The sequence below is a fragment of the Rosa chinensis genome, chromosome 7, assembly GCF_002994745.2.
Source record: "Rosa chinensis cultivar Old Blush chromosome 7, RchiOBHm-V2, whole genome shotgun sequence".
In the NCBI taxonomy this organism is placed as follows: domain Eukaryota; kingdom Viridiplantae; phylum Streptophyta; class Magnoliopsida; order Rosales; family Rosaceae; genus Rosa; species Rosa chinensis.
In genome coordinates this window covers 22,104,841-22,129,180 of record NC_037094.1, presented here as the reverse complement: position 1 = coordinate 22,129,180, position 24,340 = coordinate 22,104,841, and the positions used below count along the sequence as shown (strand labels likewise).

Below are 24,340 nucleotides of genomic sequence, written 5' to 3'. Positions count from 1 at the left end.
GGAACCAAACTTCCCGAGCTGGTGATCTGTTTTCTCAACCCGGTCAGTTCTCTCAACTCCGACAAAGGCTGCAGGCGAGACCGGTGGCAGTCTCTTCGTCTCGAAGTCGCCAACCACCCTCTGTTCATTTATTGCTCAACTGACGACATATGAAAGAGTAATGGAGCTCCAAAGCGTTGGAGCTGTACAGGAAAGTATACTTGCATCACTACACCAAAAGTGATATTTAGTGACGGATTAAGAAAATCGTCTCTAGTGATTTTAATAGAGACGGATTTTTTTATGATTGTCTCTAATGACAGTGGTGGCGGATTAAAATTCGACTCTAATAGTATTAGAGACGGAATGTAGCCCCTCTAATCTTTTGGGCGCGACCTCAAAATTTGAAGACCGGACATTTTTTTGGCGCAAAGTTTTGGATTTTAGAAATTGAAATGAAAAAATCTTATCTCACACCTAATAATTTCCCCAATATCAAACCCGAAACTTCTCTTCTCATCTTTCATCAGTACCGCCTCATTGTAGCCACCGTCTCAGTCAAACCACAAATCTCTAAATGGTGAAACCACAAACCACCGTCTCCTACACAACCATATCTTCAACAAGCAAGGCCAATAATCTTTGGTATTTTGTTTAATTGGAGGCAAAGGATCAGAAGAAGCTCTCACGGACCCAATTCAGACCCGAGCATCATCAAGGACTACGAGGTTTGTATTCTCATCTGAGGCTTTTGCTTACTGCAAATCTAAATGGGTTATGACATATCACATATATGCTAAGTGGGTCCTTGAAATTTGAAGAGAAATTGGGGTATGCCTATTAGGTGTTTGCAGAAATGTCTAAGCGAAGCACTTGAAATTGGATTGGTTTTCACTATTGAAACGGCTCTATTTTCCTCTCAAAGTCACATCTTTGAGTATGTTAATCGTTCTACAAGCGATGGTATGAATTGAAAGTGGTTGTAAGGCTAGCTAGCTAGTGTTTTTCTCTTTTGATTATGATAGGTTTACTTGTATGATAAAAACTAATACTGATGTAGTATGCATGAAATGGTCAGTGATGTTGTATTGGTGAATTTGAACTTGACACATGATGATGAAGATTGGAACATCAAATTGAAATAAGGTCAGTAAGTTGAATTTAGCAATTGTTCCTTGTACTCATTTTTGTGCCACTTATGCTTGCTTATATAATTAGCTGCACACAAACATCTGAACTATATTATGGGTTTAAGGTGCTTCTTTTTGTAGGTTATTGAGGATTCAATTGCGTTCTCATTTGGGTTGGCACATATACTTGCCATTTGCTGGGCTTGAATCTCCTGGATGTATATGTGCTCGCATCATTTTTCTTTTCGATCAACTCATGCATCTTAAGTAACATTTTCTTTCACTTTTTTGTGTCTCTAAGAAATACCCTTGAAGTCTGATGGTTTAGCTTAATCTCTTAGAAGAATTTTATTGACTTGTTTTTTCTGATTAATGCTATATATCCTTCATTCTTATGCTATCATCTTATCTGTCAACTTTGCAGGTAATGGAACTACAACTACCTTCCTTTCTTGACAATTTTGATCCCTGGGCTGCTGCTGCTAATGTCCATCAAGTAACTACTTGTTATTGTTGTCGGTATTTATTTTTAGATAAAAGTTGGTTGGCTAAAAGATCTTACAAATTTCATCTTGCAAAACGGTGACATTCTAGGTGTTCAAGCATATCTTAGCTGGACTTACACACGGCTTCTCTATGCAATACACCAGTGCTAGCCACTACTAGGATATGTACCAATGTCGAAGGTAAATTAAAATATTTGATTGTTGGCATCTCTGTTTATAAGTAGATTGATACATGACAATGATCATTTTAGTACAAGTGACTATGTCTTGATAGGCTGATGTTGTTTTCCATCTAGGTGTAGACAAAAGAAAAATGTGTATGGCATAATTCATAATTGGCATTGGCCAGCATATGGTGAGTATGTAAGGCCTTGTTAGTTTTCTTTTTTCTTATTATTATATTATCATTACTAAGTTCTTTTGAGGCCTTATTAGTTGTTGTGATTTACTTATATCTAATAGCTATAATCTGATAGGTCTAGAACAAGTTTGTCTACTTGTTTTCTTTTTGTTCATACAACTTCTAGGTTTGAGATTTTTTTACATATCTTTAAATTTATGGTTTTTGGCTTCGAAGTTCATCATCCATGCAAAGAATAGCAGAGCTTTGTTTATGTATTCAATACAGTTTTTGCAGCTTTGTAATCTTACATGCTATTCATAAGTGAACTATTTTCTTTTGTAGGTTGAGATGCAAGAGAAGTTGGCAAAAACGGCTGCAGTTTAAAGGCAAAAAGACTTTGGACTAACATTATAGGGGGTGCAGGTGTCTTGAAGCTCAGTTGAGAAGTTAGCTAATTTGTATCCAAGTATATTCGATACTTGACGAATTTGTAGTTTTATAACAAGTAATCCATGGATCTGTTCTCAACAGTTTACTTTTATATATCGAGTAGATTGTTATTCTGACAGATTGTTATCAAGTTGTTGCCCCGGACAAATATTAAAATATTATTGCTAATTTGCTATACATTTGATACAAAAAAAAAAATTATAATTATAGGCTGATTGAATTGGAATAATTGGATTGTAATTGGCTGTTCTCGTATTCATTCAAATGCACTAGAGGCATTTATTAATATTAGATATTCGTCTCTACTAGTAGTAGAGACAGTTTGTATTGTCAATGATTGTTATTATACACGTGTCAGAGAAACAGCAATAGAGACGGATTTTTGTTTCTAGTTGTCCCTAATAAGCATTAGAGACACAACCTTTAGAGACGGATGGCTAATTTGTTACTCCTTCTATTAAGGACAAATTTAGCTTTATATTAGTCACTAATATATTTTTAGAGACGTTTTGTGGTTGTCTCTATAGCCCATATTTGATGTAGTGCATTTTGGTTTCGATTAAGATTTGGAAAAATTGGGTTTCTCGGCCATCGCTTGTTTTACTATGCATGGAGTTGGTTTTGGTCTTTGCAGTCTCCGTTGGGATCACGAACTGGGTCTCTGCATCTATACTGAAGTTTGGTTTTGCTTAGTTCACAGAGTTGATCAAATTGGATATAAATCCATCTTTGGGCTATTAACGTTCTAAGTTGCTGGAAGGAAGCTTTTGTTTTGATTCCAACCTGTTGATAATAGCTTGGGTTCTGTAAAGGCAGAGGTTGTCCAAGTGATGACATTCCAAGTATGCAGAGAAGATAGTTGGTATATGTGTGCACCCTGCGATTAGTTCAAATTGAATGGCACAAAGATGATCGAGGGCGTTGAAATATGAGGTTGAACAATTTGACAAAGGTAAACTACGAGTACTAATCTTTGCGTGATTTTGACATCTGCTGAAATAGTTGGATAATGGTTATGTATATAAATCTATAATGAAAGCATGGTTTTGCTTAAATGACAGAACCTGGGAGCGAAGATAGGAAATCTTGGAATTTGGCCGTCTTGGTTAAGGTTGTCAATGAGTAGTTCATGCTGCTATTGATACAAATTCCGTAGTGTAAACATGAATGTTCAGTTCTGCTTGTTGTGAAGGCCAGGAAAACTTAAGGTTGATGCTTGAGATCGAGTTTCAATTCGATAGCAAAATGGAATGTGTATGAAATAAGGTCAACAATGTCCCTGAGCCTGAGAGTTGTTGTATAATTCGTTTTGCTACGACTTGGACACTTGTTTTTGGCTTAGTTTTCTATGGAGATAAATTCTGGACTCCCAGAATAGAGCATGGTTTATGATTTCCTTTTGGGAATTGGCATGTGAGTTTAGTATAGTCTTGGACCTTTACATGGAATTTATATGTAATTGTGGAGTTATTAAAAGATTGACTTGGATGCATCTCGAGTATAGTTAGCATGTAACTATGATTTTGGTTTGCCAATACACAATGGTCACTGGGATTTTAATGTAAGAGTTGATGTTGATCAAGAAAGGAAGATGAGTTTATTAAAATAGTAAATGGGTGCCCCAAGTAATTTGGGCATCTTATATCTAATGAGAAGATGACTACTTTTTGAGTCACTGATCTAGCATTTTTACAAATATTAATGATAAGTGAATATTATTTGGTGTGATGAGTATTGTTAAAAAGAATTCTTACGATACTTGACGTGTTGTCGGACTTAGGAACTCCAGTTTTTCGGAATGTGAAAAATGATGGTGTTGGCCTAAGAAAACGAATGAAGTCAAAGCTGCTATATTCCAGATAGTGATTTTATTGATAACAGAATGGAAAATTCCATGGTGATTAGAGATTTTTTCCCTGATGTAGCTAGGGGCGGATCCACTTGAGAGGCCCAATCCAAAATTCTTCTTATAATTTATATACTACATGTACTAACTTTTTTCCAAAGCCAATTTTGGTTCAGTTGGCAAAGGGTTTGTTTTAGCTTCTGGGCAACACTTTTTCAAATCCCTGTAAGGGCAATTTAGGCCCGCTTTCTTTGTGGTTATTTCCCCATTTTCTTCTCCTCTTTTTTTGACATTTTGTTCTTTTGTCCTGTTTTTTTTTTCTTTTACCCACACTCTCTCTCTCTCTCGTTACAACACTTTTCATTAGTATTTCTTAAAAATTTATTGCTTGTTTTGTTTGCCCTTTCCTTATGTTCTTCTACCTTATTTACAAGAATGAAGAGCCGAATCTTTTTCTCTCCTCAAAATTCAGACTGATCGGCGTCTAGGGTTGCAAACTTGTTCTTGTCCGGTGGCGCTCATTGTCGGCAGTGGTTCGCCTCGCCGGTGAGGGGCTGTTGCCGAAAGGGGATTCTAAATATGCCTGGGAGCCTCTTGGAGAAGGTTTTGGCTCAGGATTTGGGCTGGATGGCTTGGCGGCGAGTCCAAACAATGGGCTTCAGGCTGGTGGTTATGTGTACATGGATGGGGCACCTCATCAAGGGATTTCCAGATCCGGTGCGTCAGAGGTGACTGGGCTGCAGTGGAGGATCCTGGAGCGGGGAGCACGACGTGGTGCAACGGGTTCCGTAGCGGAGTAGCTCGGTGTGGGGCTTTGCGACTCAGGGCATGGCGGTGGGGGTTGTTGGGGCGAAGTTGGGGTGCGGCGGTGGAGACCGCTGGAAATACGCTAGAGTTGTACACATGGCCAGTCAGTTGAGGAGGATGAAGTTTGGGCTTGGGCCAAACCAATCTTTGCCGGACTTGAGTTTGGGCCTCTTTTCTTGGGGCTGTCCTTTTTGGGATGCTATGGTGGGCTAGGGTGTTTGCCCTAGGCCCATCCCTATGTTATTAGGTTGTATAACTACAATAAATTCCTTGTATTAGGAATACTCTATGTACTTCTAGCGCCTTTGGAGTAGTACTGAAAGTGGGTATTCGTTACCTCTACGTATTACATGTATAATGAGTAGAACTATATGTACGTACCACTTGTGGGTACTACCACTAGCTTCTTGTCTGTCTACAAATGTCAGCGGAAGGGTATGTAACGGCCTATTCTGGCTATTGATTGATACATTATTTCGTCCTCGTGGCATTACTCAAAAAAAAAAAATTGTTATTCTTCCTTTTTTTATTTTATTTTAATTACTGTTTTAGAGAAACTGAATTTGAGAGGAATTTGCTGTGTATTCTCATTGATAATAGGGGCCTCTTTATATAAAGGATTACAATGCATAGAATCTCAATCATACAAGGAAAGTAATTCTACATTGATTAGGATTCTAGATCCTTCTAATTAAATCCTATTACCACTAGGTCAAGTAACCTAGAGTTTGGGCTAAACACAAATTAGGTTTTCCTTGAACACTCCCCCTTGTGTTGTCCAAACGCGGTGCTTCTCTCGTTGCCTCGTTAAAAACCTTGCCGAGTAACAAAAACCCAGTGGGACAAAAATAACCTCAGTCGAAGGGGAAAAAGAGCACAACACACCCTTCACGTTTCAAGGTAAACATGTAGACATCTCCCCCTGATGTCTGCGCCTCCCCCTGATGACTACGATCATGGGAGTTCAGATAATTTCCGCAAGCCAATTCTTGCCACATGTTTCTCGAACGTGGATTTGGGCAATGACTTATTAAACAAGTCTGCCTCACTGTCCTCAGATCGAACCTAGTTCACTTTGATCTCGAGGAGTGTCTGTTGTTGCTGATTATGCTTGGTGTTGTCGCATTTGATGTAGCCTTGCCTCATTCGTTCAAAACAAGTAGCATTATCCTAAATGCTCGTAGGCTCATCTGTGGTAGACTTCAAACCACAATTGTTCGAACATGCGTAATTATGAATCCAATCCATATTCATTCACGAACCACTTCATGAAGAGCGATGATCTCTGCATTGTTCGAAGATATAGCGACTAGGGTCTATTCTGTCGACCTCCAAGATGTCACGGTCTTTTCCCATGGTGAACACTTAACCGGATTGGGAGTGACCATTGTGTGGGTTAGAGAGATACCCAACATCAGCAAAACCTTCCAAAACACATGTCGTTTTGGGATGGGGATAGAGAACGCAGGCCAGCGTTGGCGGCGTTATTGGTGTGTGATGGGTCCGAATCCATCATCTCTCTATAGGGATAGAACAAGCTCATATCATTCATACATCTCAAGTATCGAAAGATATCTTTTACACCAATCCAATGGCGTCGCGTTGGCGCAGAGCTATATCTAGCTAACAAGTTCATGGTAAATGAGATGTTCGGTCTTGTGCATTGAGCTAGGTACAATAATGCGCCTATTGTACTTAACTAGGGCATTTCTGTCCCTAGCGCATCTTCGTCATCATCCTTCGAACGAAGAGGATCCTTTTCAGGATCAAGACTACGGACGATCATGTGGGTGCTTGAAGGCTTGACCTTGTCAAAATGCCTAAGCATCTATCGACACGATGCTCAAGTTCCAAACCGAGACATAATCGTGTTCTCCCAAAATCCTTCATCTCAAACTCGGATTTCAAGTGTTCAGCGGTTTCCCTTAACTCTTTAAGGGCTTCTAATGAAGATCATGTCCAACATGAACCGCGATAGAATCCGAAACTTGTCATAGAAACGCGTGGGCATATCCCTTCCCAATCAAGTAGTCACTTTAGTGGGCGTTTCAACCTCTTTGTAAACGCGCTCCATGGTCTAGAGCCACTTGACTTGGGTAAATGAAGTTCGTCATGAACCTTCATGTATATTCCGTATCTAGATCCCTATAGAGATACGTAGTGACCATATTTGTAAGCTGCATGTTCAGTTATTCGGAAACTACCAAACTGACAAGGTAGTGGAGTGTAGTGACATCCATTACGAGAGAATATGTCTCATCGTAGTCGATTCCAGGGCGTTTTGTGAGAAGCCTTGCGCTATAAGGCGAGATTACCATCTCTTTTTCTCACTACGCTTTCTAAAGAAGACCCATTGGTCAACATGTTTTATGTTAGGAGGTGTTGGCATCTTTAGCTCGAAAACCTTCCTCTTCGTTAGAGAATCCATCTTAACCTGGATCGCATCTTTCCATTTAGGCCAAAAATTCTCTACGTTGGCATTCATTCATCAACGGAGCGTGGTTCGTTATCATCTGACTCAACAAACTCATGCGCAACGAAATACGCAACTACATCATCAATTATGATGGAGTTTTTATCCCACGTCTCATGTACACTAATGTAAGTTTCATAGAGCTCTTTATTCTCAGGAATAGGTTCTGACGTTGAGGCGTCCCCCAACGATAACCATAACCCGGAAGATTCTCATGAGACGGATTTTGAGTCTTGATGATCAAAGGATTGGAATGTGCCAAAGTATCCTTCGAACCCACGGCCCTTCCACACATCCTAGCTGGGGCCATGGCCTGTAACGCCAGAGTGCCACTCTCGTTGGCGTTGGCGCCATACCCACCTCCGTGTGCGGTGGCGCTACGTCCTCTCATAGGGACGTCCTTCCTTTCAGGTTTGTTTGCAGCATATTTGTGTGATCTCGTCACTTTAACAGGGATCGAGATGAGACATAGTGGGGACAGGCCACGACAATTCCTGTCATTCATGTTGAACATCTATGTTCTTATCTCCCCCGAACGACGGGAAGACTGTCTCATCAAAGTGACAACCCGCAAATCTAGCGATAAAGAGATCGCCTTGCAAGGGCATTAAGAGGCGGACGATTGTTGGAGTCCCAAATCCAAAGTAGTTGCCCATTCGTCTGTAAGGACCCATCATAGAGCGCTGTGGCGGCGCAATTGGCACAAAAATGGCTCACTCAAATGTGCGTAAGTACAAAAGACGTGTACCCAGTCACTAGCTGTAACACAGAGGTACATTGAGTGGCATTAGGTCGTAGACGAATTAGCATAGCTGCATGCGATATTACATCACCCCAAGCGGATGTAAGAAGATTGGTGCGCATTACCAATGTTCGGACTACCATCGTAGTCGTTTCCGCCAGACCAATTAGGTGTGTACATGGGAATGTGATGTCCAACATCAAGCCCATTGCAATATCCATCGAAAGTCTTTTGATGTAAACTCTCTAGCATAGTCAAATCCAATTGACTAAATAGGATGATTCGGGGAGTGAGCCCGTTGTTGTATGATATGTGCTAGGAGTGTAGCATAAGCAGCATTACAAGTGGACAATGGCACAACACGTGACCAGTGTGTTTGCGTGTCAACCAACATCATGAGATATTTAAACGTCCACAAGTTGGTTGAATCAATCCACAAAATCCCTACGGATTCTTTGTAAGAACAGAATGAGTAATGTCATATCCTTTGCATAGGACGGTCTCAATCCTAATTTCCCTAAGGAATAGGCTTTAGTAAAACGAGCGAGAGGCTTTAGAAGCAACCAATGAGAATTTTGGTTAGGCCTGAGCGTCTGAAACGCTATTTTGAAGCAAGTTGGTGATTGCAGCATCACCTACGGCACCATCACTATGATGGACGCCATCCATGGAGTCATGGATAGGGACTACGCCAGCCCTAGGCTGGTGGTGGACGGAGGCAGTACCCTAGGCAGCAGCGTCGGTCACACTTAGTCTAGAAATCAACTTGTGATTCATGCTTCATTTCGCTCGAAAGAAATGATGTCCATGTGAAGTCTTTTGTAGACGGATCATCATATCATGACCAGGATGATCTATCCTGTCATTGGCTTTCATGTGTCTAAATCCAAGAGATCTTCTCTCATAACTTTATTGGATTTAATAGCTCGAATAGTGACATAAAGTCCACTAGAGAGACACATAAACTTCTCTAAGATGCGTCTTTGTTCTCAATCATTAGAGGTAATGCAAAGGAACTCATTTCCGTTCTCTACATGCATTTTCGCATGGAATTCGTTGGCTATTCATAGGGTACTATTTGCCCTAAGAGCGTAGAGAGTTTCTGTGACAACTGTAATCAAGGTGCTATTTGGTAAGTGGAACTTGGGCTATTCCATGTCCATGAATTAATATTGATGGCCTAGCCATCGTAGTCACAAAGTAATATGCTTAGAATCAAAATTGAGTCATAATGAAAAGCACTCGAAATTTTATTCATAAGCCAACGGAATACATCATTGTTTCTATTATCAAAGAAAATCTAATCCAATAAAAAGTAATATGGCAATCGCCTACATCTCTCGGAAAATAAAAGACTTAATCAAAATCGCCAATTTCTGGGTCTTGATCCTTGTAGTCTTCCACCCTTAGATCTAGATCACCATCTTGATCTTCTTGTACCATGTAATTTGCTTCCCTTGCTTCACGATACGTCTTGTATGCGTTTGAAATATTTTGGTGTGCGGTACATGATTTGGCCCAATGTTCAGTTGATCCACATCGAAAACAAACATCATTATGGTCAGGCTCCCTTGATTGAGGCGCCATTGGGGCGCGATTTGGACGACCTATCCTCTTGGTGGCGTTACCACCATGGTCGGAGGCTCCGCCTCTCTCTCTCTCTTCACACGTTGACCTCCACGGTTCCGTGCACGCCTCTCTTGGTGATTTCCTTCCTCTTTAGGGCGAACATATGGACCAGAGTGTCCATAATTTTCCCTATCCTTAGGGTTTCGCTCCTTGCGTCCTCCATTGGGGGCGCGACTATAGTTAGACTCTGGAATAGGCTTAGTTCCCACAGGTCTAGCATTATAGTTCTTCACAAGAATATTGTCGTGCTTTTCAGCTATGTTCATGGCGCCAATGAGCTCATGAAACCTTGTGATACGTCCTGCATTTACATCAATCCGATAATTCTTTGAAATCATCAGTGCAGAGACGGGGAAGGTAGAGAGAGTCTTCTCGATCAACATCGTATCAGTTATGGCTTGGCCACAAAACTCCATCAGAGACTTGATACGAAGAGCTTCTGAGTTATAATCAAGCACAGACTTGAAATCACAAAAGCGGAGGCTATGCCATCGCACTTCTAAATCAGGAAGCAGGGAGTCACGAACGTTGCCAAATCGCTGCTCAAGTTCTACCCATAGCTTTCTTGGGTCTTCCTCATTGAGGTATTCATTTTGGAGCGCGTCATTCATGTGCCTTGTCATGAGAATTATGGCTTTAGCTTGTTTTGCTTCGAAAGCAGTAGCTTGCTCAATGGAGAGCACGTTCTGACCGGGCTCTTGGATGGCTCCCAGAAGTCCATCAGCCTTAAGATGTTGGCGCACATCTCGGACCCACCTATGGTATCCTGCGCCAGTTGTTTCTAGTGGAACAAAGTTCAACTTGTTCAGGTTACTCATCCTGAAAAACAACACAAGATTAGGGTTAGTTTCGGAGCGAAAAGGCTACCACGAAAAACTAATAAATTTCTTAGCGTAGTCGCTTCCAAGAAATTAGGGATTTTCTGAGCGTAGTCGCTTCCAAGAAAATCCGATTCCAAGAGGGGTTTTGGATTAGATCGAAACAACGATGTATGTGGTCGATCGTTTTCTTCTCAACAAACTTTAAGTTTGGAGGACTCTACAAGCTCCAAGCTTGGAGTGAGCACGAACCCCCACAGTTCGGCTTTTGGTCTCCCCTATAAAGAAGAAAAGGGGGGTAGAAGAAGGGATGTTGGAAGTCCCCGAGAAAAGAAGAAGAAATTGAAATAAAACTTCAAAAACGGGAACTTTTAGAAAAGTTTACCTTAGAAGATGGTCGGAAAAGTCGTCGCCGGAAGTACTGTAGTTGTTGGAGTTACTGTAGCTGACCGGAAAAGTCGCCGGAAAGTGGCCGGAAAAAGTTGCCGAAAAATGGCAGGAAAAGTCGCCGGAAAGTGGCCGGAAAAGTGTTGACCGGAGGTTGACCGGTCGTTGACCGGGGTGCTGACGTGGCAGGTCCCGTTGCTGACGTGGCAGATGACAAGGCGCTTGCGTGTATGCTGACGTGGCGGAGTTTTCGACGGCTTAGCGGCTTCACTTGGGATTCGCTGCACGTGGGCTGGGCTTGGGCTTCAGCAGGTTTCTTCCTTTTTTTTTTTTTTTCTCTTTTCTGCTGGTTCAGGTCAGGAATATTCTGGTGGTGGGTTCGGTGGAATTTTGGCCGGTTCCGGTGATGAAGTTTCTGGTTCCGGGTTTCTGGGGTATAGATGCTGCAGGTGGCCGAGTATGGCGGCAGGAGGTGGTGAGGAAGGCTTTGAACAGGGCAGGAGAACTTTTGCTACTTCCGGTGGCCGATTCGGTGGTTTTCCGGCCTATTCAAGGGGTGGGGCCGCCGGTTCTGGACTCCTGGAGTTGAGATCTTCAAGGTGGGCGGCGGTGGTTTCTGGGATTTGAAGGCTACGAATTTAGGGCTTCAGGGTTAGGGCTTCGTGCTGATAACGTGTTTTAGAGAAACTGAATTTAAGAGGAATTTGTTGTGTATTCTCATTGATAATAGGGGCCTCTTTTACCCATTTTTTTCCTCTCTCTCTCTCCTCTCTCTCTCTCTCTCTCTCTCTCTCTCTCTCTCTCTCTCTCTCGTTTCAACACTTTTCATTAGTATTTCTTAAAAAAATTTTGTTTGTTTTGTTTTCACTTTCCTTATGTTCTTCTTTCTTTTTTTCTTTAATTACAACATTATTGTACATACCGCCTATATCACATACCTCCGAACATAAGCAACAACCTCATAGGTGGGCCCCGCGACATGGTAGGTCCCGCTTACGATATGCATCCGGTAGACCGACACCCGAGCTACCTCGCCATGGTGGAGGTCGACCGGTATCTTGCCAGGAGGCCACCCTCACATGCTCTCTAAAAGCCTTCAAGTAAATATGTGTATTATGTCCCACAACGGAAATATAGAATAAAATAAGATTTCCTTTAGCTATAAAAGGAAGTCCTCCCCTTCTTAGAAGAGGATGGATCCATGATCCTTATACTTGTATCACTACAAAGGCTACTTGGCCTCACTACTAGTGGAATCTCTAAGTGGACGTAGTCTTGCCTCAAGGGCAAGGTGAACCACTATACATGCTTGTGTGTGTGTCTCTCTCTCCCCACCATATCCACACTTAGTTCCCGTTCCGTATTCTCACACAGAAACATTGGCGCTAGAAGGAGGGTCCCTAGGAGTTAGGGTATGAACCTCCGACCTTGAGCAAGGGTCATGTACGGGAACCACCAATCGTGTACGCACAAGATACCTCCGACCTTGAGTAAGGGTCATATACGGGTACGATAGGCTTCCGGATACATGAGTACATGCATGACACCTCACCCTCAACATCACCCAAGCCTCCGAGGAGCCGGAGGTTACATGATCCCTCGGGTACCATGAGTCAGCAGGTACTTGCACATCCCCGTACCCTCAACCCCACTCGCAAGCCTCACTCTTCTCCGAGGCTTACAATTCAGCGGGTAAATGCAGGACACCCAGCACCTTCAACCAAGAATCATGTACAGGTACACTTCGAAAATTTGATCTGGGGATCGGGCCTCCCCGACAGCGTCCTCACCTCCCAGTGATCACCACTAGTCACTATCACTTGCTCAAAATTCAGCATCCCGGTGATCTATCCTTAATCCGAAGTTCCGACGCAGCAACAAATTGATTTGGGCACCCCGGTGATCTCTCTGGCATCACGAGCAGCTACTACCCGACAACCAGCTACCTCACACCCACCATCCCGGTCCAATTCGTAATCAGGGACTTGACCAATTGCTTGCCTCCCGGCCAGGACCATTGAGTTCACCCATGCTTCTCAAGCAAAATCATCAACCCCTGATGACTTCCCCAGGAGCCTCCCTAAAGTCATCAACTTTCTCTCGGTGACTGACAACTTCACTTCTTGGTGAGCAAGGAACCTAGTAGCAGCATCTTCTCAGTGACCTTCACCGGCACCCACTGGCCTCACCAACATCATCTTCAAACTCTTAGCGCCTCCCCGGATCCACCTGAATACCCGTCCGAGTAATACATCGCTACCCCAATCAAGGAACAATCTGTCTGGCACCTTGGATACTCGCAGAACGATCCGGGACCTTTGATTCCTAATCCACCGGTGATCATCAACATCTCGGTCACTGCTGCAAGTAGACGAGCCTCTCAATTCAAAAAAAAAAAAAATCTGGTCACCTACTCATTTCTCACCTATTCAACTCCCGGTGAGTTCGGGATCGACCCGTACCGAGCTTTGGGTACCTGCATATCCTTCCGGGACCTCCTTGGCTCCCACTCCGGGATTCAAAAAAAAATGAAAGGGGTTCTCCACCAACAACCAATTACTCTGGGCACAGAGACACTTGATTTGGACACCCGCTGGGCACCGGTGACCTTTCACCCCTTCATCTACGACGACCCAACCCAGGGCACTCACCGAGCATCATTGTGTTGGAACTTGTGGGACTTTAGTCCCACATGGAAGAAGTGTTAAAGGCTAATGGCCTTTATAGGGAGCTTCCCATCTAAAGAAGTAAATGGATGACATGTATAGAAGTGGGCTTTGTGGGCTTTTCTAGTGGGTTTCCCATTGGATTATGCAAATATATATAAGTCAAAGATGGGCCTTGGGCTCGGTTTGACTAAATCTGATTTTATTTTTTGCTTAACTGTTCAATTTTCGGATAAAATCTAACAGTTGCAATAGATGGAATCAAACAACGTCAAACAACTGCCGACGCAACTGTTCATCTTGGCTTTTATATAAGGACGACCTTCGGTCGTCATTATCCATCGATCGATCTTCTTCTTCCTTTTCCCCAAAAAGTTATTCTGAGAAACATAAAGTAGAATTCGTCAGGGTCAAGTTCTTGTGCAAGAACTTGTACCAGATAGTTGTATCCTCTAGATAGACGTCTGAAACTACAACACAAGTAGGGGCGAATTTCTGTCTTAGGTCACTGCATTGCAGGCCTCTATCTGATCAAGTTAGTGATTCAATTTCGAATTAAAGTTATTTGATTTCAATTGATTATCATTATTATATATTCAATTTGTGATTTAGAATATATATATATATATATATATATATATATATATATACGGTTACTGTTCGTATATACTGATTGGTTCTAACAATCTAAGACAGAAATTTCAATGGATCAATCGGTATCTACTACGAAGAATCATGTGGAGAAACCTGAGAAATTCAAGGGTTCGGATTTCAAACGTTGGCAACAGAAGATGTTGTTCTATTTGACAACTCTTCATGTGGCAGATGTTCTCACAACCGAGGCTCCAAAGGATCTTCCCGAAGGAGATGGAGAGAATGTTCCAACTGATGCTCAAAAGGCCGAAAATCAGAAGGCCATTGTTGCCTGGGCGAGCAATGAGTTTCTGTGCAGGAATTATATCCTCAATGCCTTAGACGATTCCTTGTATGATATTTACTCATCATTCAAAACAGCAAAGGAATTATGGGAGTCGTTGGACAACAAATACAAGACTGAAGTTGCTTGTTCAAAGAAGTTTGTCATTGGCAAGTTTCTGAATTACAAGATGGTCGATGCCAAGTCTGTTGTCAAGCAAGTGGAGGAACTCCAAGTCATTGTTCATGAGTTAGATGAAGAAGGTATGGGACTGAACTCGAATTTTCTTGTTGGTTCTGTTATTGAAAAGTTACCTCCTTCATGGAAAGATTTCAAAGTATATCTGAAACATCTAACTGAGGACATGAATTTTGAGCAATTGGTTCTAAAACTTCGTGTTGAAGAGGATCACCGGAAGAATGAAAGGGCTGATGCTACTTCTATGGAGCCAAACGCAAACATGATTGGAGGAAGTCCATCAAAGGCCAAGTTTCAGAAAAACAAAGGCAAGAATGTTGCTGCCAAACCAAGTCTTGCTGCTGCCAAGAAGTCACTCGCCCCACAAAAGACCAAAGTTTTCAAAAAACCACAAACTGGTGGATGTTGGGTGTGTGGCAAACCAGGGCATAGAGCAAAAGAATGTCACTTCAAGAAAGATCAAGGAGGTGGTGGTTCTGGAAATTCCAACAAACAAGCAAACCTTGCTGAAACTGAAAATCAATTCATTGGAGTGGTTTCTGCAGCAAATCTGGTAACTAATACAACTGATTGGTGGATTGATACTGGTGCTTCAATGCACGTATGCTCTGCAAGGGAGATATTCACTTCATACCAGCCAATCAAGGAAGAAGAACCTTTGTTCATGGGGAATGCCACAACTGCCAAAGTTGAAGGAAAAGGGAAGGTGATTCTGAAATTCACTTCTGGAAAAGAACTTGTACTTACTAATGTACTTCATGTTCCTGAAATATGTAAGAACCTAGTGTCTGGTCCTGTTCTAAGTAACAAGGGATTCAAACTAGTGTTCGAATCTGACAAATTTGTACTCACCAAGGGTGGGGTGTATGTAGGAAAGGGTTACCTTAGTGAAGGCCTCTTTAAACTTAATGTTGTACCTACTATGGCTGCAGCTATTAATAATAATAATGCAGGCACTAGCGCTGCTTCTATGTACATGGTTGAGTCCTCTTCCTTATGGCATTCTAGATTAGGCCATGTTAATTTTCGTTCTTTACAAAGAATGTTAAATTTAGGCATGCTGCCAAAGTGTTCAATGAATAAAATGACTAAGTGTGAAATCTGCATTGAATCAAAATATGCAGGTCACTCTCACAAATCTGTAGAGAAATCCAATGAAGTTCTTGGTTTAATCCATAGTGATTTGTGTGATTTTAAATCAACTCCAACTCGTGGGGGAAAGAATTATTATATATCATTCATAGATGATTGCAGTAAATATTGTTATGTATATTTGATACATAGCAAAGATGAGGCTTTAAATATGTTCAAAACATATAAAGCTGAAGTTGAAAATCAACTTGGGAAAAGAATAAAAATTCTAAGATCTGATAGAGGTGGAGAATATGAATCCAAAGACTTTGCAGAATTTTGTTCCTCTCATGGCATTGTGCATCAAACTACAGCTCCATATACTCCACAACAAAATGGAGTAGCCGAACGAAAGAATAGAACCTTGAAGAATATGATAAATTCAATGTTAATTAGTTCGGGAGCACCACATAATCTATGGGGAGAGGCTTTGCTTACTGCAAATATGATATTAAATAGGATTCCTCATAAACTAAGTGATCAATCTCCTTATGAACTATGGAAAGGAAGATTGCCTACTTATAAAACTATGAAAGTGTGGGGTTGTCTTGCTAAAGTTCAAGTTCCCTTTCCAAAGAGAACTAAACTTGGACCAAAAACAATAGATTGCATATATATTGGCCATGCCAATAATAGTGCTGCCTATAGATTTTTGGTTTACAAATCCGATATTGCTGATATAAGCATAAACACAATCATAGAATCTGCTGAAGCAGAATTTTTTGAAGACAATTTTCCTTACAAGGATAGAACAAATCCAAGGAAAAGAACGTATGAAGATAATACGCTGCCTCAAAGTGAGTTAAACAAAAGTACTGAAATTGGGGAAAATGATACTTCTACTGTTCAAGAAGAAATTCTAGAACCAAGGAGAAGTGAACCAAGGAGAAGTAAACGTGGAAAGATTGCTAAAGAGTTTGGACCCGAATTTATGACCTTTAATCTTGAAGGAGAACCTCAAACATATAAGGCTGCCATGGAATCCTCGGAAGCACCTTATTGGAAAGAGGCTATTCAAAATGAAGTGGAATCCATTATACAAAATAATACTTGGACATTGGTTGATTTGCCTCCTGGACATAAACCAATAGGCCATAAATGGATTTTTAAAAGAAAGATGAGACCTGATGGTACCATAGAAAAATATAAAGCTCGTATAGTAGCTAAAGGGTATCGTTAAAAAGAAGGTGTAGATTTTTTCGACACTTATTCGCCGGTGACAAGAATTACGTCCATACGAACTCTAATTGCTATAGCAGCTGTACACAATTTGGAAATACACCAAATGGATGTGAAAACCGCATTTCTAAATGGCGAACTAGATGAAGAAATCTACATGGACCAACCTGAAGGGTTTATTGTTAAAGGTCAAGAAAATAAAGTTTATAAATTAGTTAAGTCTCTATACGGACTTGAACAAGCTCCCAAGCAATGGCATGAGAAATTTGATAATACACTATTATCAAATGGATTCAACATTAATGAATGTGACAAATGTGTCTATGTCAAAGAATGCAAAAACGCATTTGTCATTGTATGTTTATATGTGGACGACATGCTCATTATGGGAACGAGTAAGGATGTAATAAATCAAACAAAGAAAATGTTGCATTCCTCATTTGATATGAAAGATATGGGAATTGCGGACGTGATTCTTGGTATTCGAATCCAACGGCATTCGGATGGTTACATACTTACTCAATCTCATTATGTAGAAACAGTCCTTAGAAAATTTGGACACTATGATGATAGACCGGTGGTTACTCCATTTGATCCCTCTAGTCATCTTAAGAAAAATCAAGGTGATAGTGTGTCTCAATTGGAGTATACACAAGTTCTTGGAAGTTTAATGTACATAATGAATTGTACAAGACCGGATTTGGCATATAGTGTAAGTCGACTTAGTAGATACTCAAGCAATCCGGGAAAAGAACATTGGATTGCCTTAGTAAGAGTCTTACGATATCTAAAGCATACAATAGACTATGGGTTACATTATACCAAATATCCTCCCGTAATAGAAGGGTATTGTGATGCAAATTGGATTTCCAATAATTCGGAAAGTAAGTCCACAAGTGGATACGTATTTACACTTGGAGGTGCAGCCGTATCTTGGAAATCATCAAAACAAACTGTGAATACACGCTCAACTATGGAAGCAGAATTTGTAGCCTTAGACAAAGCCGCTGAAGAAGCGGAATGGCTCAAAAATTTCCTAGAAGGTATTCCATTGTGGCCAAAGCCTGTTACGGCCATTTGCATACATTGTGATAGCATGGCTGCTCTTACAAGAGCAAAGAACCAAATCTACAATGGCAAATCAAGGCATATAAGGCGACGTCACAAAACAATTAGAGACTTGCTCAAGAATGGAATTATTTCCATTGACTATGTAAAATCAAAGGAGAATATAGCGGATCCTTTGACTAAAGGCCTTAATAGAGAGCAAGTCCTATTTACATCGAGGGGAATGGGCTTAAAGCCAATACAATGAGTCAATACTTGGCGGAAACCTAACCTAGCAACATTGGAGATCCCATGGTCTAGGTTCAATAGGCAAACTAGTTGGGGAAGACTCAAGATATTTAACACACACATATATGCTCATTCCTAAGATAAAACAAAGTGTGTTTTCCGTTGACGATTGAGGGATGAATATTAATATTAATATATATTCTTAATAATGCTAATAGCTTTTAAGTGGGATAGTACGGACTATTCTTAATTGGCATTAACTATATGAGATTGATGTGGGGTCGCATCTATGAGAACCAACATGGCTAAGTTCTCTAAAACTCTCACGAAGTAAGGAGTTGTTCAGGACCAAAATGAACACAACCGTAAGAATTTGGACTATGTCTAGATATGATATGTGTGATACTTGTTGTCTCGGTTTACTACAAAACATGAATAGTTCAAGACTTGAGTTCACTACTTCACAAAGTAAATCCGATAAGTATTCACTATGAAAGGTTCAAGTCCAAAAGACACCTTTTCCGATGCATATCCTATCAAAGTTCTCCGAAATAACGATGCATTCCTAATTCGATCTCTTATTTTCTATTCAAATGTGGGGTATTGTTAGGGTTTGAATCGAAAATGTGGGGTATTGTTGGAACTTGTGGGACTTTAGTCCCACATGGAAGAAGTGTTAAAGGCTAATGGCCTTTATAGGGAGCTTCCCATCTAAAGAAGTAAATGGATAACATGTATAGAAGTGGGCTTTGTGGGCTTTTCTAGTGGGTTTCCCATTGGATTATGCAAATATATATAAGTCAAAGATGGGCCTTGGGCCTTGGGGCTCTTGGGCTCGGTTTGACTAAATCTGATTTTATTTTTTGCTTAACTGTTCAATTTTCGGATAAAATCTAACAGTTGCAATAGATGGAATCAAACAACGTCAAACAACTGCCGACGCAACTGTTCATCTTGGCTTTTATATAAGGACGACCTTCGGTCGTCATTATCCATCGATCGATCTTCTTCTTCCTTTTCCCCAAAAAGTTATTCTGAGAAACATAAAGTAGAATTCGTCAGGGTCAAGTTCTTGTGCAAGAACTTGTACCAGATAGTTGTATCCTCTAGATAGACGTCTGAAACTACAGCACAAGTAGGGGCGAATTTCTGTCTTAGGTCACTGCATTGCAGGCCTCTATCTGATCAAGTTAGTGATTCAATTTCGAATTAAAGTTATTTGATTTCAATTGATTATCATTATTATATATTCAATTTGTGATTTAGAATATATATATATATATATATATATATATATATACACGGTTACTGTTCGTATATACTGATTGGTTCTAACACATTGTTCAGGCCACCAGCCATGAACCACCGGGAACTTGGCCTCACAGCATCGGGCAGCATGTCCAAGCTTTCAGCAAGAAGCCAAGAAAGATGAGTTTTCAATTTTTACCCTATTTACTAAAGCCAAAGCATGTCTTCTGTGCCTCTTATTTTAATCGTTTAAACTTGCTCACGGGGCATAGCTCCCAAGGGACATAATCTGGCAATCTACTAATGCTTTAACGTAGCACCACGTATCAAAATGCATCCTACACTTGTCTTCTTAATTATACGCATGTGCAGTTATGCTGTTTCCTCATTCGGTTAAGTAAATAACTAGCATTATTTTTACACTCATTTGTTGAGTCCCCACCTCAATGTATCACTGTAACCCATGATCAGCTTGTATAATCTTCTAGAGGGACATGCACATGTGAATTATTACAACCATTCACACCTGTCATTGTGGTCTTCAATCACAAAGCATGATATTCCATAAATACTGTGCTCCTATAAACGTACAATTGCATTATATATACCCAGCCTCTTCTCAAGCATAAATACATATGGTAAATCCAATTATGCTCTTGCTATTATATTTGTCATACTCTGTCACGGTATACAAACAAACTATGTTTAATTGACAAGACTATCTAAATGAAGTGTTAACCACTCATTTATTAGTCAATTAGACTATATCTACAAAACAAGGCCAAACGAACTACCGGATTAGTTCGCCGACATGGAGTGTCATGCTTGGACAACTCCAACGTGATTTGATTTTTGCAACAATTACAATTTATATTCTCCTGCTTACTTCTAATCAGCTTCAGATAAATTCTCACTTATGCTCTTTAAATTTGAGCTAATGCAATGGTTTCCATGCTTCAAATAACGATCTACGATATTTGATAATTGCGATATCATATCTATTATGCCCATGTATTAATGTCATGCTTTATTTAATTGCCCGTCAATTAAAATCCATACATATATACATGTGTAACTCACTAAATAAATGCAACATGCATCTCATAAATCCTCGCCTCGAGTGCGGTACCCCCAAGGGGTAAGCCAAGGTTAACCTTGCATAAAATCCCTCATGCTACCCCATTGGGTACTAGAGGCATCAAGCCCTCACTCTACCCTATCGGGTACTAGAGGCATCAAGCCCCTATGCTACCTCATCGGGTACAAGAGGCATCAAGCCCTCACTCTACCCTATCAGGTACTAGAGGCATAAATCCCTCATGCTTCACCATCCCTCATGCTACCCCATCGGGTACTAGAGGCATCAAACCCTCACTCTACCCTATCGGGTACTAGAGGCATCAAGCCCTCATGTTACCCCATCGGGCACAAGAGGCATCAAGCCCTCACTCTACCCTATCGGGTACTAGAGGCATCAAGCCCTCATGCTACCCCATCGGGTACAAGAGGCATCAAGCCCTCACTCTACCCTATCGGGTACTAGAGGCATCAAGCCCTCATGCTACCTCATCGGGTACAAGAGGCATCAAGCCCCCACTCTATACTATCGGGTACTAGAGACATCAAACCCTCTCACTACTCAGCCTGGTACCAAAGATCGGGCCCTCCAACGGGTACTGGAAGCCGATGCCTATACCCCACAGGGTAAAGAGGCTCAAACCCACCGGGTACACGAGGCTCAAACCCACTGGGTACACGAGGCTCAAACCATCATTCACCTCACCGGGTACGAGAGGCTCACAGCCTATCTACTCCACAGGGTGCTAAGGCTCAAGCCTATCTACCCCACCGGGTACCGGATGCCAAAGCCACCGGACACCCCAAAGGGGTTACAAGGCTAAAGCCATCGTTCTACCCGATGCCACACCACTGGGTAAAGGAGGCCTACCGGCCCTCATTCAACCCCATTGGGTTAAGAAGGCTCAACCCCTTATGTGACCCCACCGGGTACACGAGGCTCAAGCTCTCAACCTACCCCACCAGGTACATGAGGCTTAATCCCTCAACCTAGCCCACCGGGTACACAAGGCTCAAGTTCTCGTTCTACCCACTAGGTACACGAGGCTTACGCCCCCATTTTGACCCCACCAGGTTAATGAGGCTCAAAGGTCCTCATAAATCCCCTACTCGAACGAGGTATCCCGACGGGATAACTAAAGGGTAGCTCCCTTGTATCATAATACTCGCCCGGAGCGCGGTACCCAGGGGATAAGCCAAGGTCTAGTCCCTTGCTTTTGAGTCATCTCACCTCCTGAACATTCTCTATACTTGGAGGACTTATTCATACCACTTATCACAAGTGGAGGTAGTACCCGACCAGGACTATCATTAAGTTTCACGCTCATACTTTTCATGTTATGGTCTATTAATGGAAATATTGAAATTTTTTGCCTATTGTTGATCATAACAATTAAATTTCTTTTACATCCCATTAATAAGACCATAGGACAACACTCACACAACCTATCACCCGCTCAACACGAGCGAACTCAAGTCCAAACTTCGATTTTACTAACTACATAACTTGGGGGATTCGGCAAGTAACCACACTCTCGATCCTAACGTGTGCATCATATGCATACAACATATACATATCATTATGTACGCATCATCGAGTTCATCACACATCTATGCATCATATGCACTTCGTTATACTTTCACAACCACATACATTCTAGACTTATACGTTGTATATCAACACTACATAATACGTGCATACACGCAATGTATAACATACATCTCATACAAACACTCCTGCACCTCGATGCATTTGACTCCAAATGTCACCTAGATTGCCCTAGCGCAATCCCTATGCTCTTTGTACACTCTTATCTTATTTGCAGGTACTAGCTAAATGATGGGCCCCGTGGCACCAACCTGTCATGGAAACTTCACAAGACCCGGAAGAGTCCCTTCTTGCTCACTGAGTTGGGGGACTAGTATGGGTATGGCGTTCAATGAGGTCATCACTCATACTTGGCGGCATCATATTTAAACTCCCCAATCAAGAAGCGCCTCTTACTCGGGGACTTGGGGGACTTGTACATACCGCCTATATCACATACCGCCAAGCATAAGTAACAACCTCATAGGTGGGCTCCGTGACATGGTAGGTCCCGCCTACGATATGCATCCGGTAGACCGACACCCGAGCTACCTCGCCATGGTGGAGGTCGGTCGGTATCTTGCCAGGAGGCCACCCTCCCATGCTCTCCAAAAGCCTTCAAGAAAAGTAAATATGTGTATTATGTCCCACATCGGAAATATAGAATAGAATGAGACTTCCTTTAGCTATAAAAGGAAGTCCTCCCCTTCTTAGAAGAGGATGGATCCATGATCCTTATACTTGTATCACTACAAAGGCTAGTTGGCCTCACTACTAGTGGAATCTCTAAGTGGACGTAGTCTTGCCTCAAGGGCAAGGTGAACCACTATACATGCTTGTGTGTGCCTCTCTCTCTCTCCCCACCATATCCACACTTAGTTCCCGTTCCGTATTCTCACACAGAAACAATTATTTAGGCCCGTTTTCTTTGTGGTTTCCCCATTTTCTTCTCCTCCTTTTTTGACATTTTGTTCTTTTGTCCTTCTTTTTTTTTTTCTTTTACCCATTTTTTTTTCTCCCTTCTCTCTATCTCTCTTGTTACAACACTTTTCATTAGTATTTCTTAAAAATTTATTGCTTGTTTTGTTTGCCGTTTCCTTATGTTCTTCTTCCTTTTTTTTCTTTAATTACAACATTTTCTATTGATATTTCATTAAAATTTAGTTCTAAAATTCTATGAAGCATTATGGACAAAAATATATATATATAAGCAAGCCTTAGATTAGCCCACCCCAAAGTTACATCCTGAATCCGCCCCTGAATGTAGCTGATGACATTTTTAGATTGCCACTCCCAATTGAGGAGTCCAACGATAAACCGATTTGAGCTGCTGAAAGTGCAGTTACACTCACCGCCAAGGCAGCTTATGTTTTTCTCTCTGAGTAGCAGCCTAGGCTAGCTTGGGCCAGAAGAATTTGGCACCGTGCTATTGAGCCCAGTAAGAGATTAGTGACTTGGAAATTTTCGCTGAAAAAGATCTCAACTGAAGAGCAGTTGCAGCGGCGTGGCAGAACCCTCTGTTCTTGCTGCTACTTGTGCACTGTGGCCACATAATCAGTGCAACACCTCTTTGTGAACTGTGCGGTAGCTGCTGATATACGGGGTTGGATCTTCCCACTTTTCAGACTTCATTTCAATGAGACCTTTGAGATTAGTGAGCTTTTTCATGATAATTCAAGTTGCTTTGGTTCTTATCGGTTTGCAATATATTTTGGTGCGTCTGGAATGAAAGAAATAATCTGACGCATGATGAGGATGTTTTCAATCTCTACAAGTTTAAACAAAAGCTGACTCTTTCAATTAGGGAATCTACGAGATTAATCTTTGACTCCTCCTCCACTTCACACTCGGTTCCAATATTTGGTCTTCCGGCCTGTAGCTCCAAAAATTGTCTAGATAATTTGGCGTCCTCCTTCTTCTCATTGGATTAA

At 41.4% G+C, this 24,340-nt stretch overlaps 1 long non-coding RNA gene across 8 annotated transcripts; it reads left to right on the top strand.

The window, feature by feature from the left end:
- On the top strand, positions 1–2,609 carry LOC112175176. Of its 8 annotated transcripts, none has more exons than XR_005803740.1 (5): positions 1–707; positions 824–1,605; positions 1,704–1,795; positions 1,912–1,970; positions 2,301–2,609. It is a non-coding gene; the product is annotated as an uncharacterized LOC112175176 (long non-coding RNA). The 8 variants fall into 8 exon arrangements; XR_005803739.1 differs by having other exon boundaries at positions 801–1,605; XR_005803744.1 differs by lacking the exon at positions 1–707 and having other exon boundaries at positions 714–942; positions 1,058–1,605.
- Positions 2,610–24,340: the final 21,731 nt, after the last annotated feature.